Here is a 16,133-nt window from a genome sequence, read left to right on the forward strand (position 1 = left end):
CTCGCTCTTAGAAGATGATCATTCCAAAAATGAACGCATAGTTTCTAATCTAGGAAAAAATATCCGACAGCAGGAATCTGATATTGAAGAAATATGGGCCCATTTTAAGAGAGCTAACCTAAGAATAATTGGAATAGAGGAGGGAAAAGAAAGTGAAACCAAAGGGATCAACAATCTCTTCAAGGAAGTAATAGCAGAAAATTTTCCAAACATAGAGCAAGAGGTCGATACGCAGGTCCAGGAAACGTATAGAACTCCCTTTAGACAGGATCGGAGAAGAGGATCCCCACGTCACATAATTGTCAAAATGACCAATGTGGAAGCCAAGCAGAGAATCTTAAAGGCAACAAAAGCAAAGGGCCAAGTGACATTCAGAGGCAAACCAATTAGAATCACTCCAGACTTCCCAAACCAACTCATGAGAGCCAGAAGGGCTTGGAGTAACATATTCCCAATTTTGAAAGAAAACAACTTCCAGCCAAAAATTTCCTACCCAGCAAAACTTTCTATCAAATTAGATGGAGAAATAAGAAGCTTCCATGACAAACAGAAACTGAAGGAATTTATATCTTCAAAACCAGCACTAGAGAAAATACTCAAAGAGATTAACTATAAAGAAGAAATAGGTAACACACACCAGAACCAGAGAAACAAGATTTTCCATCCAACAGACAACTAAGATTGGTTATCTGTGGAGATTCATTACTTATGTTAGTCTTTTACCTATCTGTAAAGGGTATTGTTTACCTTTATTGTTGTTAATTTTTAGGATTTCTAGTTGGAATATTAATATACCTTCAGATATAGCATTTGGAAATATTTTATCCCATTCTATTAGTAACTGTTAACTCTGTTTACATTGTCTTTGGATATACAATATGTTTTTTATTTTTTAGGGAGTTTGTATACTCTTCTGTTGCCTGTGCCATTGAAATCATAACCAAGAAATCACTGCCAATTTCAATGTTGTGAGGTTTTATGACCCAGATTTTCTCCTAAAAGTTTATAGTCTTAAGATTTATATTTAGGTCTTTTATCTATTTTGAGTTAATACTTGTATATGGGATTAGGTAAGGGTCCAATTTTATTCTTTTCCATGTAATTATTATTTTTCAATAATATTTAGTTAAAAGATTATTATTCCCACCACCAAATGTTCGTGGAAACCTTGTCAAAAATAACTTGACAATATAGGGAAGAATTTAGCTCTAGGCTTTTATTTAACTTCAATGGTTTATATATCTGCCTTTAGAATAGTACTACACTGTTTCAATTATTGTAGCTTTATATGGTTTGAAATCAGAAAATATACATCTTCTAGCTTTGTTCTTTTTCAAGATCGTTGTGGGTACCTAGAGTCCATATTCCATATTAGGATAGAGTTTTTTCTGAAAAATAAATATATAAATATATGATAGTTTCACCTAAAAAATAGAAAAAAATAGATTCTCTGGTAAGAAAGAAAGCAAAAAGAAATATTGAAATGTTATCTTTAAGTCATCAAAAGCTTGGTATCAGACAAATGAAACTGTTATGTGAGATTATCATTTTTTAATTTTTGATAAATTGCTATAATACTAGATGTCAACTACTAAGCCAAGCATGGGAGGGAGGGATAGGGAGAGAATGGGGTGGGGATCGGGTGGGGGCTGACTGTGCAATGTGTGCATGTATGTCTACAAAAGTATGTATCCCACTATGATGTATGAGTACAGTGCACCAATTAAAAATAAAAAATTTTAAAAAAAAAGAAATAGGGCTGGGGGTGTAGCCCAGAGGTAGAATGTCCCAGGTTTATCCCCAGTACCACAAGGAAAAAAAAACAACAAACTAAAAAAACCCTAGAAAACAAAAACCCCAAAGTAGATATTTGGGTCAAGCATTGTTCCATTTGTCCCACCCATGCACCCCTGGTGCTGGGGATTGAAGCCAGGGCCTTACGTATTCTAGGCAAGTGCTCTACCACTAAGCTATAGCACCAGCCCTCACCAGGTTTTCAGTTCTGTCTCTGACTAGTTTATATCACTTTAGCCAGCCACTTCTTTCTGTGCTTCAGATATTTTCTCTGTGAAGAGGGTGTTGACACATTCACCTCCAATGTTGTTGGAGTTTGTGTGGGTAAATGCATAATCTTTGAAAACGTTAACCTGCCATCAATCATAATGATACTATGTATTATATGGGGGTTGAGGACAAAGAAATAAAGATGTATTTAAAAAAAAAAAGAAAAAGAAAATTTATACTCCAGTAGATTGTAAAATATGGAAAAAAAACTGATCGATTTCTAAGCACATATAACCTACCTAAATTGAGCCAGAGGACATAGCAAGCCTAAATCAACCAATAGCAAGCAAAGAAACAGAAACAGCAATGAAATTTCTGCCTCAAAGAAAAGCCCAGGTCCAGATGGGTTTTCAGCTGAATTCTACAAAACTTTCAGAGAACTAATCTCAATACTCTACAACTTGTTAGGGAAATCAAAAGAGATGGAATTCTTCAAACTCCTTCTATGAGGCCAGTAATGTTCAACATCACTAGCAATTAGGGAGATTCAAATAAAAACTGCACTGAAATTCCATCTAACCCCAATCAGAGTGGCAAGCATAAAGAAATCAAATAACAACAAATGTTGGCAAAGATTTGGGAAATAGCAACTCTTCTAAAATCAAAAAAGATACCTCAAGAAAAGAAAACAGACCAATATCTTTGATGAATGTAGATTCTAACCAAAATACTAGCTATACACATTCAAAACCATATGAAGAGAATTGTAAGCCAAGACCAAGTGGATTTCATCCCTAGAAAGCAAGGCTGGTTCAGCATACACAAATCAATACATGTTACTCACCACGAAGTAGAAATGAGAAAAAAAATCACATGATCATATCCATAGATGCTGAAAAAACATTTGACAAAACCCAACACCCATTCATGTTAAAAAAAAAACACTGCAGGAAACTGAAATATAAGGAATGTATCTCAACATAATTAAGGTAATATACAATACACCCAAAGCCAACATCATATTGAATGGAGAAAAACTGCAAGAATGTCCTTTAAAATCAGGAATAAGACAAGGATGTTCACTATCACCACTCCTTTTTATTATAGTCCTTGAGACTCTTTGCCACAGCAAAAAGACAAGAGAAACATCAAACAAATTCAAATAGAAAAAGAGAAATTAAAATTATCCTTGTTTGCAGATGACATGATCCTATATCTCGAAGACCAATAAAACTCAACCAAAAGACTACTGGAGCTGATTAACCAGTTCAGCAAAGTGGCAGGATACAAAATCAGCCTATAGAAATCAGTAACTTTTCTGTATGCCAAACATGAATCCGGAAGAAAGAAATAAAGAAAACAATTTTATTCACAATAATCTCAAAACCAATAAAATACCTAGGAATAAACCTAACAAAAGATGTAAACAACCTCTACAATGAAAATTATAAAACATTAAGAAAGAAATCAAAGAAGACCTTGCAAGATAGAAAGATCTCCCTTGCTCATGGATAGGCAGAATAAATATCATCAAAATGGCCATTCTGCCAAAAGCGATTTACAAACCAATGCAATCTCTAGCAAAATACCAATGACATTCTTTATAGACCTAGACAAATCAGTCATGAATTTCATATGGAGAAATAAAAGGCCCAGAATAACCAAAGCAGTTCTGAGCAATATAAACCATGCAGGAGGCATCACAATTCCTGACTTCACGAAGAGCAATATTGGTTAAAACAGCATGGTACTGGCACAAAGACAGACAAACAGACCAATGGAATAGATTAGAAGATATGGAAACAATACTTATAGTCAACTGATATTTGACAAAGGGGCCAAATTTATATGCTAGAGAAAAGACAGCCTTTTCAACAAATGGTGCTGAGAGAACTGGCTATCCATTTGTAAAAAGATGAAACTAAATCATTACCTCTCACTGTGCACAGGAATCAGCTCAAGATGGATCAAAGATCTGGAAATCAGAACAGAGACTGTGAAGCTATTAGAAAAGGGGATGGGTTCAACATTGCAATATATAGGCACAGGTAGTAACTTCCTAAACAAGATCTCCAAAGCACAGGAAATTAAAACAAGAATTAACAAGTGGTATGGCATCAAAATAAAAATTTCTGCTCATCAAAGGAAATTATCAATAATCTAAAGAGAAAGCTCACAGAATGGGAGAAGATCTTTACCAGCTACCCCTATGATAGAGGGCTAATATCCTGAATTTAAAAAGAGCTTAAAAGCCGGGCATGGTGGTGCACACTTGTAATCCCAGCATTCGGGAGGCTCAGACAGGAGGATTGCAGTTCGTGGCCAGCCTCAGCTATTTAGTGAAGCCCTTTGCAACTCAGTGAGACCCTGCTTCAAAATAAAGAAAAATATAGGGCTTGGGTGTAGCTCAGAGGTAGAATGCCCCTGGGTTCCATCCCCAGTACCACACACAAAAAAAAATGGTGATCCATCCGATTGAATCCAGAAATTTTGAGGATAATAAGGGGGGTAGCTAGGTGCTAGATGAATTCCAGACAGAGTACACTAAATTTCAGACAGAGTACATTCATCTAGGACTCATAAATAATCATGAGCCTTGAGAGGGTTGTCATAAAAGTGTCAATTAAGGAAATGACACAATTGAAAGTTAACCATTTTATTGTGAAGGTAACACAAATCCATCATGAAAATTTTGTCCAATAGAAAATGTATGTTATTATTTCTACTGCAAATACCCCCATGATGGATATTTTTATATATAAAATTTCACTCCCATATGTGATCATTCTGTCAGTGTGACATCATAGAGTCATAAGGCATGAACATTTTTCAGTCTCTTGGTACACACTGCAAATTGTCTTCTAAAAAAGAAGTATCACAGCACGAACACAGCCACCCAGGGGAATGCTGATTTCATCTGACCCTCACCAGGACTGCGTGTTAACTGAAGATCAAATACCAAGTATGGACAGGTCCACTGGAGTATTCCCCACATATAATGGCACCAGGCTCTGATAGCATGACTGCACCCACATTCGCACCATGGAAACTTCCTTGCAGGACACTAGTAGTTAAAGTCTATGGCAAAGACCTTCTCTACCTAGATTGGTTTTGCCAGGACTAATTTTCTACCACTATTTTTGTTTTGTTTTGAGGAGAAGGGACACTAGAAATTGAACTCAGAGGCATTCTACCTCCAAACTTGGTTTTGTTGTTGTTTGTTGTTGTTGTTGTTGTTGTTGTTGTTTGATGCAGGGTCGCACTGAGTTGTTTGAAGTCTCACTTAGTCTCAGGCTGGCCTGAAATGTGCAATTCTCTTGTCTCAGCCTCCCAAATACTTGGATTATATGTGTGAATCAGCATACCTGGCTCATTATTTCTAAGTGTTTCTGAACAATTATCAATGCATTGTTTTATTTATTTATTTATTTATTTATTTTATTTGGTGGTACTGGGGGTAGAACCCAGAGGCTTTCTACCTCTGGGCTCTACTCCCAGACCTATTTTATATTTTATTTGGAAATAGGATCTCACTAAGTTGCTGAGAGCCTCACTAAGTAGCTGAGGCTGGTTTCGAACCTGCACGATCCTCCTGTCTCAGTCTCCCAAGCGCGGGGATTACAAGCGTGCGCCACCACGCCCGGCTTCAATGCATCATTTTATAGGCATATTGTCTTAGTGGTGAGCAACTCAAGCCAAGACCTACTCCAGCCAAGATACATGAACTCCTTCTTTGCCATCTATCTCTGCCCTGATCCATCGTGTGTGGGTTTTATCGTTGGCTCCTCTTTTCTAACACCCAGAATGGCTTTGAAGAGAGAATGGGTCAGTCTTGTTTTCCTTCCTCTATACTGTCTATAGCATATATGTTCTCACTAGGCCCTCAACAAAACCATGTGAATTTGGCAAAAAAAAAAAAAAAAAAAAACTGAAGCTCATCAGGGGTAAGCAGCTGTCCCGTAGAGCAGAGCTCATGGTTGGGCAGACCAGATCTTTTGTTTTGGTTTTGGTACTGAGAATTTATCCCAGGGGCATTCTATTTCTGAACTACACCTCGACCTTTTATTTTTAATTTTGAAGGTGGTCTCATTAAACTGATGAGGCTGGCCTTGAACCTGCAATTCTTCTGTCTCAGCCTCCCAACTACTGGGATTATAGGTGTTCACTACTATACCCAAATGGCAGGCCAGATTTTTTTTAACCTGACATTGTTCTTCCACACCATATCCCAAGGAAGACAGATGAAAGCCTGAGCCTTTGGCTTAAAAGCTAATGTAATCAGTGAATTTGAGTTACTGGGGTCTGGAGAGAGGGATGTGACTGCAGAAAAGGAGAGGAAGGAATTGATTCTGAAAGTCTTGTGAAGGCAGAACCATCACTAGGAGAAGCCAATATGCTTTTGGAAAATATGTTAAATAAAAACACAGAGGCTGGGAGAAAATTGCTAGTGCTCCTGCATCTAGTTGTCCCAAAGGTCAATAATTCTGCCACTCCCCAAGAAAGTCCCAGTTGACTCTCCGCATGCTGTGGGAGTTGAGTTCTGTCCCCAGCAATGGATGAGTACTGAGAGGTACTCAGTACTCAGCCCCAGGTACAGAAATGCACCCAGAGGGAAGGATGGCAGAGGCCTTGAATTGGAAAGTGCTTTGTTAACACAGCAGGCTTTGCTATCCTCTCAGTCTGCCCTCCTCTCTCAGTTGAGGCTACTCTCATTAATAAGAACTTTCTGAGCTTCTACAGTTTGCCTGGCTGACCACATACCGAAGTCTCCACGCCAGAGTTTCAGTTCTTGGAAGCTTTACAAATTCATTCCCTTGGGATAAGGAAGCAAAAAAGATTGGGGCTGTAGAGGGCTTTAATCAATAGTGCATGGGCCTGAAGACCAGGCAGGAATCAATAATATATCTCCACGCTCAACTTTTCTTTTTTTTTCCCAAACAACGGCGTCAAAAAGTGTGCCAGAATTCAATGGAAGAGTCAATTTAAAACAAAACAAAAAAAAATTCTGCTCTTCTTTGCTCTTTAATGAAAGTCATAATGAATGTGTTTGCCATATGGAGATGAGAAGGAACCAATTAGAAAAAAAACACAGGAAATGTGGTATTTGGTAGTGGTGTGGATTTTTTTATTATTTTGCAAAGAAAGTCAACTGCAGCTTCTAGGATGTGTCTGCATCATAATATGCAAGAAGAAAAATAAGGAGAGGTTAAGGTCAGAGATCAGACATGAGATTCTAGATTTTGTACTGTGAGAAATTCCTCTGTTGCTCCATGAAATGCAGGAGATGTCTCCATCCATACTACACAGTAGGCTTGCAGTGAAAGTGTCCGGCAACTGGTTACACAGTCAACATTCCCATTGCTAGATGTTTCCATCAGGGATCAAATTTGAGAACCCCTGGTTTTGGTTATGACTCCAGGCCAGGTGCTTTTAAAAATACCATCTAGTTTCAAATAGTCTTGCCAAACTGATGATTATTTTAGCACTGGTGTTCACGCTCCTCCACTAAAATCCTTTGCCTCAGTGGCCTTACAATATTCCTTTATTTCTAGAAACTGTATCTCAATTGGGAAATTATAAAAAACAAAATATATTAAACCATTCCCATTTTTAATTTATTAAGCCACTAACTTATACTTTTTATATGTCAAACGTTTGTTATATGGTAGACACTTTGGGGACAGCATTGGCTGAGACCCAGTCCATGATGTCAAGCAGATCAGTGTCCACTTGGAGGACACCAAGAAAATTAGATTGGAACAACAAAGTACCAGTTAGAAGGCAGCATGTTTAAGTGCCATGAAAGAAATAGGCACAGTTCAGTGGGAAAGTGCAGGAGAAAACTGGTAGCCATGTAGACAGGAGAAAAAGCAAATGCAGGCTCTTCTTTAATTTGTTTATTGGTGTATTATGATTACACTTAATAGTAGGAATCATTGGTATGTATTTATTCATGCACATGACATAGTTCAGTCAATTTTATTCCCCAATACCTTCCTGCTTTTCCTTCCTCTCCTCCTTCCCTCAGCTCCCTTCCACTGCTTTACTGTTCTTCTATTTCCATGAGTGATCCCCCTTTTATCCTTTTTCTCTCCTGATTCTACATATGAGAAAAAAACATACAACCCTTGACTTTCTGAGTCTGGCTCATTTTGCTTAACAAAGTACTCTCACGTTCTACCCATTTTCTGGCAGATGGCAGGATTTTGTTCTTCTTTGTGGCTAAATAAAACTTTATTGTGTATATACACCACACTTTTTATCCCTCCATCTTGGGGCAGACACTTAGGATGACTCCATAATTTGACTATTGTGAATTGTGCTGCCATAGATAGGTTTGCATGCATGGTTATCGTAGGCTGACATCCTTTATTTTCAATAAGTGCTAAGTAGTGACACAGCCAAGGCAAATGATAGTCTCATTCCCACAAACACAGCATCTTTAGAAACTATGAGGAGAAGGAGGAGGTTGAAGTAAAGATGGAGGAGGGAACATGGAAACGGGGCAGGAGATGGGGCTGGGGAGGTTGGGGAAGAATGCATCCGTGGCTCTCAACCTGGTTTCACAGTGACCTCATCTTTAATTAGAAACATTAAATGAACACAAATGCATCTGTGCATGGTGGTGCAGGCCTGTAATCCCAGTACTTGGGAGAATGAGACAGAAAGATAACAGGTTCAAGTCTAGCCTCAGAAACTTAGTGAGACGCTCAGCAACTTAGTAAGACCTTGTTTAAAATAAAAAAAATAAAATCAGGCTGGGGGTATAGCCTACAGTTATAATGCCCCTGGTTTTAATCTGGAAGGAAGGAAGGAAGGAAGGAAGGAAGGAAGGAAGGAAGGAAGGAAGAAGGAAGATGGGTACCCAGTTTTCACCCAAGATCATTTTGTTTTGTTTTATTTTGTTTTTGTTGTCTTTTACTTTTTATTGGTGCATTGTAATCATATGTCTTAATGAAATACAAGACAGTAGAGATATACATGCACACAATACTCACTTAGCCCCTACCTAATTCTCACTCCATTCCCTTCCCCCTCCCTCCTTCTCATGTTTGGCTTAATGATTGACTTTGATGTTTGTGACCCAAGATCTTTTAAATCAAAATATTTTTGTGGTGAAACCCAAACATTGATGATCATTAGACCTAGTAGAGAGCATTAAACTTTCATAAGATCTAAAGAGGCCTCATGGACCACTAAACCAAACCATCAAGGACCACTAAACCATCAAGGACCACTAAACCATCAAGGACCACTAAACCATTTGATCCCTGACAAATAGAAAGTCAACTTCTAGAACACAGAAAAATAAAATGTCACAGTTCAGGGCAGAGTGTGTGTGAAACAGAACTGGATTCAAGTCCTGGCAGATTACTTCACTCTTATGCATGGGCCTCAGTCTCCTCATTTATATTATTTGGTTAGTAATATCTGTTTATTTCATAGAGCAGTTGCAAAATATTTATGGAGGATTTTCTAGATGCCAGGCTCTTTGGTAAGCCCTGGGAATAAAAGTGAACAAAAATGACACAGCGTTTATTCTCCTGGAACTTACCTTCTACACACAGTTTGGACAGCACTCAATTAATCTAGAGTTAATCACAGTTTGGACAGCACTCAACTAATCAACAATACAATTAATCTAGAAATCACATAATCACAGTTATGTTAACACAGAATGATACACCTATTTCTGAGTACCACCAGGAGCTAAGGAAAATGTATCATAAGAGAGACTGATTGAAAGACACAGACAATAATTCAAAGGGATAGAAGAGAATTCAGGGAAAATGGAGATTAAGGAAAATTGGAGGCAGAAGGAAGGGGAAAAAAGTCTAAGTAGGGGGACATATAGAAACAAACACCCTGAAAGAAGAGACAGTGATGTACATACATGACCCAGCAGAGCTCCAAGTGCGTTGAAATAGCTTACTAATCAGTTATCATCATCTTCATCATCATTGTAGCCATCATCATCAATGTCATCGTCATCAGCATCATCAATGTCATCATCTTCATCATCGTCATCATCTTCTTCTTCATCTTCATCATCGTCGTCATCATCGTCATCACCATCATCCTCAGATACCTTCTCTGAACTTTTAATATAGACTTGTGAGAAATAAAAGTGGGAAAAGGCATTCACTGAACCAGGTATCCTGTCATTGTTAAACATCTTTAAATATTGATGATGTTGAAGGTAAAAATGCCCCCTCGTGCAGCTCAAGACTAGCGCTTGTGCTTAATGAAGGTCTCAAAGGAAGAAGCACTGGCTTTCATTCAAGACCAGGACAAATTGCTCGCTAATGAGTGGCATGTTAACTGTCAGGAGCTGTCTTGACTGAACGCTGAGGCAGACATTTTGTAAAGAAAACCAGTGAGTGTCCCCAGACAGCCCGCAGCTTGGGAGATGATCAGCTGCTCTGGCACATTGAGAATTATTCCCAACAACATCAGCCTGTGCTTGAAATGTGATGACCTGCCCCACCGCAGCCTCAGTCTCTCCAGGAATGACTTAAGCAACAAAATGCAATCATGGCATAAAGGACTTCTTTGGAATTCCCTCGGGGCCTTGAGATTAAGCAGTGAGCTATAGACAGTCATTACGCTGGTATATTCCAGCAACTAATAATATGAATTTGATCAATTATTTTAATATAAGATGCATATGGACTTACATCCATCAGTGTTTTGCACTTTCTGCCTACAAATGTCCCTTTTCTTACTTTTTTGCCTCCATCTCAGCAGCCTGTTACTTTGTTCGAAAGATAGTGTCCAACCCTGTGTTTGGCTTATAATAAGCCCTGCTCTTGGTTCTCCTCCTACCCGACCATATTCTCCAAGAGTTTGTGCCTCCAATTTTCCTTACTCTGCAATTTCCCTGAATTATTTTCTATCTTCTATCTTTTAACTTTGTAATTAAAAGCCTGAGTCTTAGCATCTGACAGAACTGGACTTGAAGCTAAGCTCCATCATTTACCCAGCTCTTTCTTTTACCTTGAGCATGACACATTCTTTTTTTTTAATCTTGATTTCTTCAATTGGGAAACAGAGCCCACCCTGTGATATTATTGTTAGTATCAGTGATAACTCACTGAGCCCTCCTGACCCAAGTAGGTAGTGGTAGGTACTCATGATTAGCAGATTAGAATTACCCGCAGCCTTGTCTCCTTGACCTGAGTTTTGACCTTCTTCCAGAAAATGTAGGAAAGTTTACTTGACTTTACCATCATGCTATTTTAAACATGGGCATGGTATTCAGCTAGAACTCATTAGGACTCTCCTTTTTACATTGACAGAATGTCAGCATAACTTACTAAAAAAAAAAGTGTACCAATTTTCAGGCATTCTTAGCTGCAGGTATGGCTGAATCCAGATGTTCAAGTGATGTTGACAAGAATCTACTTCCTTCCCTCTCTCATCTCCACTTTTCTCTGTTTGGGCTTTGTTTTCAGGCAGGCTCTCTCCTCCCGTGTATTGAAAAAAAAATAGTCCTCAGCCACTCTAAGCTCACAGAGTGCTAGTCTAGCCAGAAAAATAAAAAGAAAGTACTATTTTCCCAAGAGTTCCAGAAAGATTCCTGGACCCAGTTCTCAGATTGACTTTGAAGGTGTGACCATCCTTTAACCAATCTCTGGGATCAGGGATACAATCTTCTGATGGTACAGACATGAACCAGTAGCCCACATCGGGAGTGGGAGACAGGCAATTCTCAAAGGAAACACAGAAGCTCAGAACTAAAGAAGGTACCTGTGAATGCAGACAAAAACCAGAGTGTGCTCACTAACTATAAAGATTTTCATTTCCCCCTTAATATCGACTGTCTTCCCCATAAACCATCTCCTGACAGACAGCTCATATGGCTCAGTTACTGAGCTGATCCTCTCTTCCTGGCCTCTTCAATTTCTTGTCCAGCCTTTCTATCCACTCTAGAGGATACCAGGACTCCTTCTGCATTTGTCTCAACCTGCACAACAAGAACAGGTATCAAGCCAGAAAGATGACTGCAGCTCCAATCACTCACCATCAGAACATATCAAAGCCCTTGAGTAGCCGAGCTGCTTATCACTAGGAACCACTGATGTTCAGACAACCAACTTCTCATCCTTCACTGCTTTCTACCCTCTCTTAAACAAATATTCCTCACTTTGAATTTACAGTGAGTTAGGTAATCAAAGACAGCACTTATCCAGTTTCCACTGTCTACTGACTATGAAGCTGAGCCTGGGAATAAAGAACAGATGCATACCCCTTGCCTTCTCATGCTGACATCCATGACAGACATCACTAATTAATCAGACATGCTTTCCTGATGAATCTGGGACTGATCTTTGAATTCTTCATAACACAAAGAGAAAGGAGCTTCTTCCATTTATAAGGAAGAAAACCACTTAACCAAGCATGGTGGTACATGCCTGTAATCCCAGTACTTGGGAAACAGAGACAGGAGGATCACAGGTTCAAGGCCAGCCTTGGTAACTTAGCAAGACCTTCAGTAACTCAGCGAGACCATGTTTCAAAATAAAAAATAAAAAGGGCTGGGGAAGTCCACACACTTTCAGCCAATTGATTTTGACAAAGGGGCCAAAAACATATACTGGAAAAAGATAGCCTGTTCAACAAATGGTGTTGGCAAAACTGGTTAACCATATGCAGAAAGTTGGAAATTAATCCCACTTTCTCACCCTGCACAAGAGTCAATTCAAGATGGATCAAAGACTTGGAAATTAGATGAGAGAGTTTAAGGCTCCTCGAAGAGGGCATAGGTCCAACACTGCAAAACATAGGCACAGATAAACACTTTCTCAACAAGACCCCAAAGGCACAGCAAACCAAAAGGAGAATCAATGTGTGGGACTGCATGAAATTGAAGAGCCTCTGTTCAGCAAAGGAAACTGTCAAGAACCTCAATTGAGAGCCAACAGAATGGGAGAAGATTTTTGCCATCTACCCCTCCAATAGAGGGCTAATATCTAGAATATACAGAGAACTCAAGAAACTCAACACTAAAAAAACAAATCATCCAATCAAAAAATGGGCAAGTGAACTAAATAGATACTTCACAAAAGAAGAAATCCAAATGGCCAATAAACGCATGAAAAAATGCTCAACATCTTTGGCAATCAGAGAGATGCAAATCAAAACTACCCAGAGATTTCACCTAACTCCAACTAGAATGGCAATCATTCAAAACACAGACAACAGATGCCGGCAAGGATATGGAGAAGTGGGAATTCTACAACATTGTTGGTGAGATTGCGAATTAGTGCAACCACTTTGGAAAACAGTATGGAGAATCCTCAGAAGAATGGGAATAAATCTACCATTTGATCCAGCAATACCACTTCTGTGTATCTATCCAAAAGAAAAGAAACCAAACTACCGAACTAATGCATGTGTATCTATGTTCATAGCTGCATAATTCACCATAGCCAAACTATGGAACCAGCCAAGGTGTCCATCAACAGATGAATGGATTACAAAACTGTGGGATATGTACACAATGGAATTTTACTCAGCCATCAAAAAAAAAAAAAACTCAATTACATCATTTTCAGGGAAATGGATGGAACTGGAGGACATTATGCTAAGTGAGATTAGTCAGTCACAAAAAATAAGAAATCAGATGCTTTCCCTAATATGTGAAAGCTAGGGTGAATGGGGTCATAGGAGGAACTCTAGGTGAAAAAAATAGATCCTATAGAGGAGCAAATAAGGCCACCTAAATGTGGGGATGGGAGGTGGGGAGAGGGAAACACTTTAAAGTGCATGATGTACTTATTCATATTGAAGTCAACCATGAAACCAAGCATGGGAGGGAGGGATGGGGAGGGAGTGAGGTGGAGACTGGGTGGGGTCTGGCTGGGTGATGTGTGCATTTATGCTTATACAAGTTTTTTTTTACCCCATTATGATGTATAAATACAATGCACCAATAAAAAATTAAATAAATAAATAAATAATTTTTAAGGGGCTGGGCTTGTAGCACAGAGGTAGCATGTACCTGGTTTCAATCTCCAGTTCTAAAGAAAGGAAAAGGAGGAAGGAAAAAATGGAAGCAGGGAGGGAGGGAGCAAGAAAAGAAGGAAGGAAGCAAACCTCTTGCCCTCTCAGGTCTTGGCATTATCTGTGCTCATATTGCTATCTAACACGCTGTAATGCTCACAACTGCCCTGTAGTTTCTTCATTTTACAGGAGAGGAGTGAGGCTCAGAGAGGTGCAGCCCTGCTGTCGCACAGCTATGAAAGCTGATTCCCCAATCCAAGTTTTCACAGCTCCTCCTCCTCCTCTATTTATATTAAAAACAGCAAGCTGTTCATAAGCTGCCTGCTCACCTAGCAGCATGGGGCCCATCAAGGGCCCTGAGCTTCACAGCAGCACTGCAGCATGGCTGACTGTTACTTTCTGCTCCCAAAGGCAGGTGAGTCACCACTGGGCACTTGACAGCTCGCCACACCATAGAGAAGCATCAGAGGGCACGGAACATCCTGGGCACTGCCATTTCACAAATGGCACCAGAGCTGGCACCAGCCCTGCCCCCCTCGGCAGAAAGTGCAAAGATGGTACTCTGCCTCCATGAAGCTGCAGCTCCTCCCAGTCCCACTTTTCCAGGCAAAAGAGATGACAGATTTTGTCAGAACAAATCACACTCGTGGGCTCTCGCCGGACAGATGGACAGAGGTAGAGAGCGACGGGACACTGTGGAGAGAGCCTGATTCCAGAAGACATTTGACAGAGAGCTGAACTTTTGTAGCAGGGGCTCAGAGGAGGCTGCTTGGGGGAAGGGAGGCAGGTGGGAACGCCCACTTTGAGTACTAGCAAAGCAAAATGAAAACATAACTCTCCAGAGCTGCAACCTGCAGAAAATGCTCTGGATTCCTGTTTTTCCTCTCCCTTCTCCTCGCCACCTTTCTTACTAAATGCAGGAAGCCATGCAACTGCAGAGGGTAAGAGTATGAGCCTTGGGTTGCAACTCAGTACCAGCAATTTGCTACCTGAATGTGGTGGAGTGCCTCAATTTCTCCATCTATACAATGGAGATAATAGTAGTCCGTTATTTCTTGCAGAGTCCATCATTTTGGCACCATTAACATTCAGGGCCAGGTGGGGGGGAGTGCCAGTCCTCTTCTCTGCTTTACAGGCTGTTAACGGCATCCCCGGGTGCCTCACAATGTGATGCTAACAGCACCCACACACTGATTGCAGCAACCACAACAGTGTCCAGACTTTGTGAAATGCCATGGAGACAAGGTCACCTTAGGCTGAGAATCACTACCTAATTGGATTCTTAGAAAGATTAACCAAGTTAATGCTATATAGTATAAATTGTTTAGAAAAGTGCCTGGCACATCATGGGGCTTGCTAAATGTCAGTGATGGCATGTCTTTGCCCATGCCTTGCCTGCTCTCTGGGGCAACATTCCCTCCTTCACACACACACACACACACACACACACACACACACACATTTGTGACAGACATTGCTAATCAACTGCAGCTCTATGTCTGATGCCCTTGGGCCTTGAAGAATGTCAAAGAACACCTGGGTCTTGAAAGATGGCTGCTATGCTGAGGATCCAGAGATCCTACCCAAAGCACTATCGGCAAGTTGCACCTATAGGGAGTTTTCCTCACTGTCTGGCATGCAGAAGTAACTCTGGGCATTCACCTCCTTCTGACCTCCTGAAGGCCCTATAAAGTCTCTGTGCCCCCTTAGCAAATGGGAAAAACTGATGTTTGAAAAGGTCAAATACTTTGCCCAAGATCCTGTGGTTGCAAAACAACCTCAAAGCTAGATATCAAATCCAGAAGACTTTTGTGTGTGTGTGTGTGTGTGTGTGTGTGTGTGTGTGTGTGTGTGTATGGTACTGGGGTTGCTGGAAACCCTTCTACCTTCGGGCTACACTCCCAAACACCTATTTTTTTATATTTTTTTATTTGGAAACAGGGTCTCATAAGCCAGCAAGGCTGGCTTCGAACCTGCACACCTGTGCAATCATCCTGTCTCCGCCTCCCAAGCGCGGGGATGACAAGCGTGCACCACCACGCCTGGCCAGAAGATTTTGATTCCAGAGTTCCTGTTCTTAAGCATAACTGGATGATTCATTCATTATTCCACAGTTGGAGAAT

The sequence above is a fragment of the Muscardinus avellanarius genome (genome assembly GCF_963383645.1).
Source record: "Muscardinus avellanarius genome assembly, chromosome: 10".
Lineage (NCBI taxonomy): Eukaryota > Metazoa > Chordata > Mammalia > Rodentia > Gliridae > Muscardinus > Muscardinus avellanarius.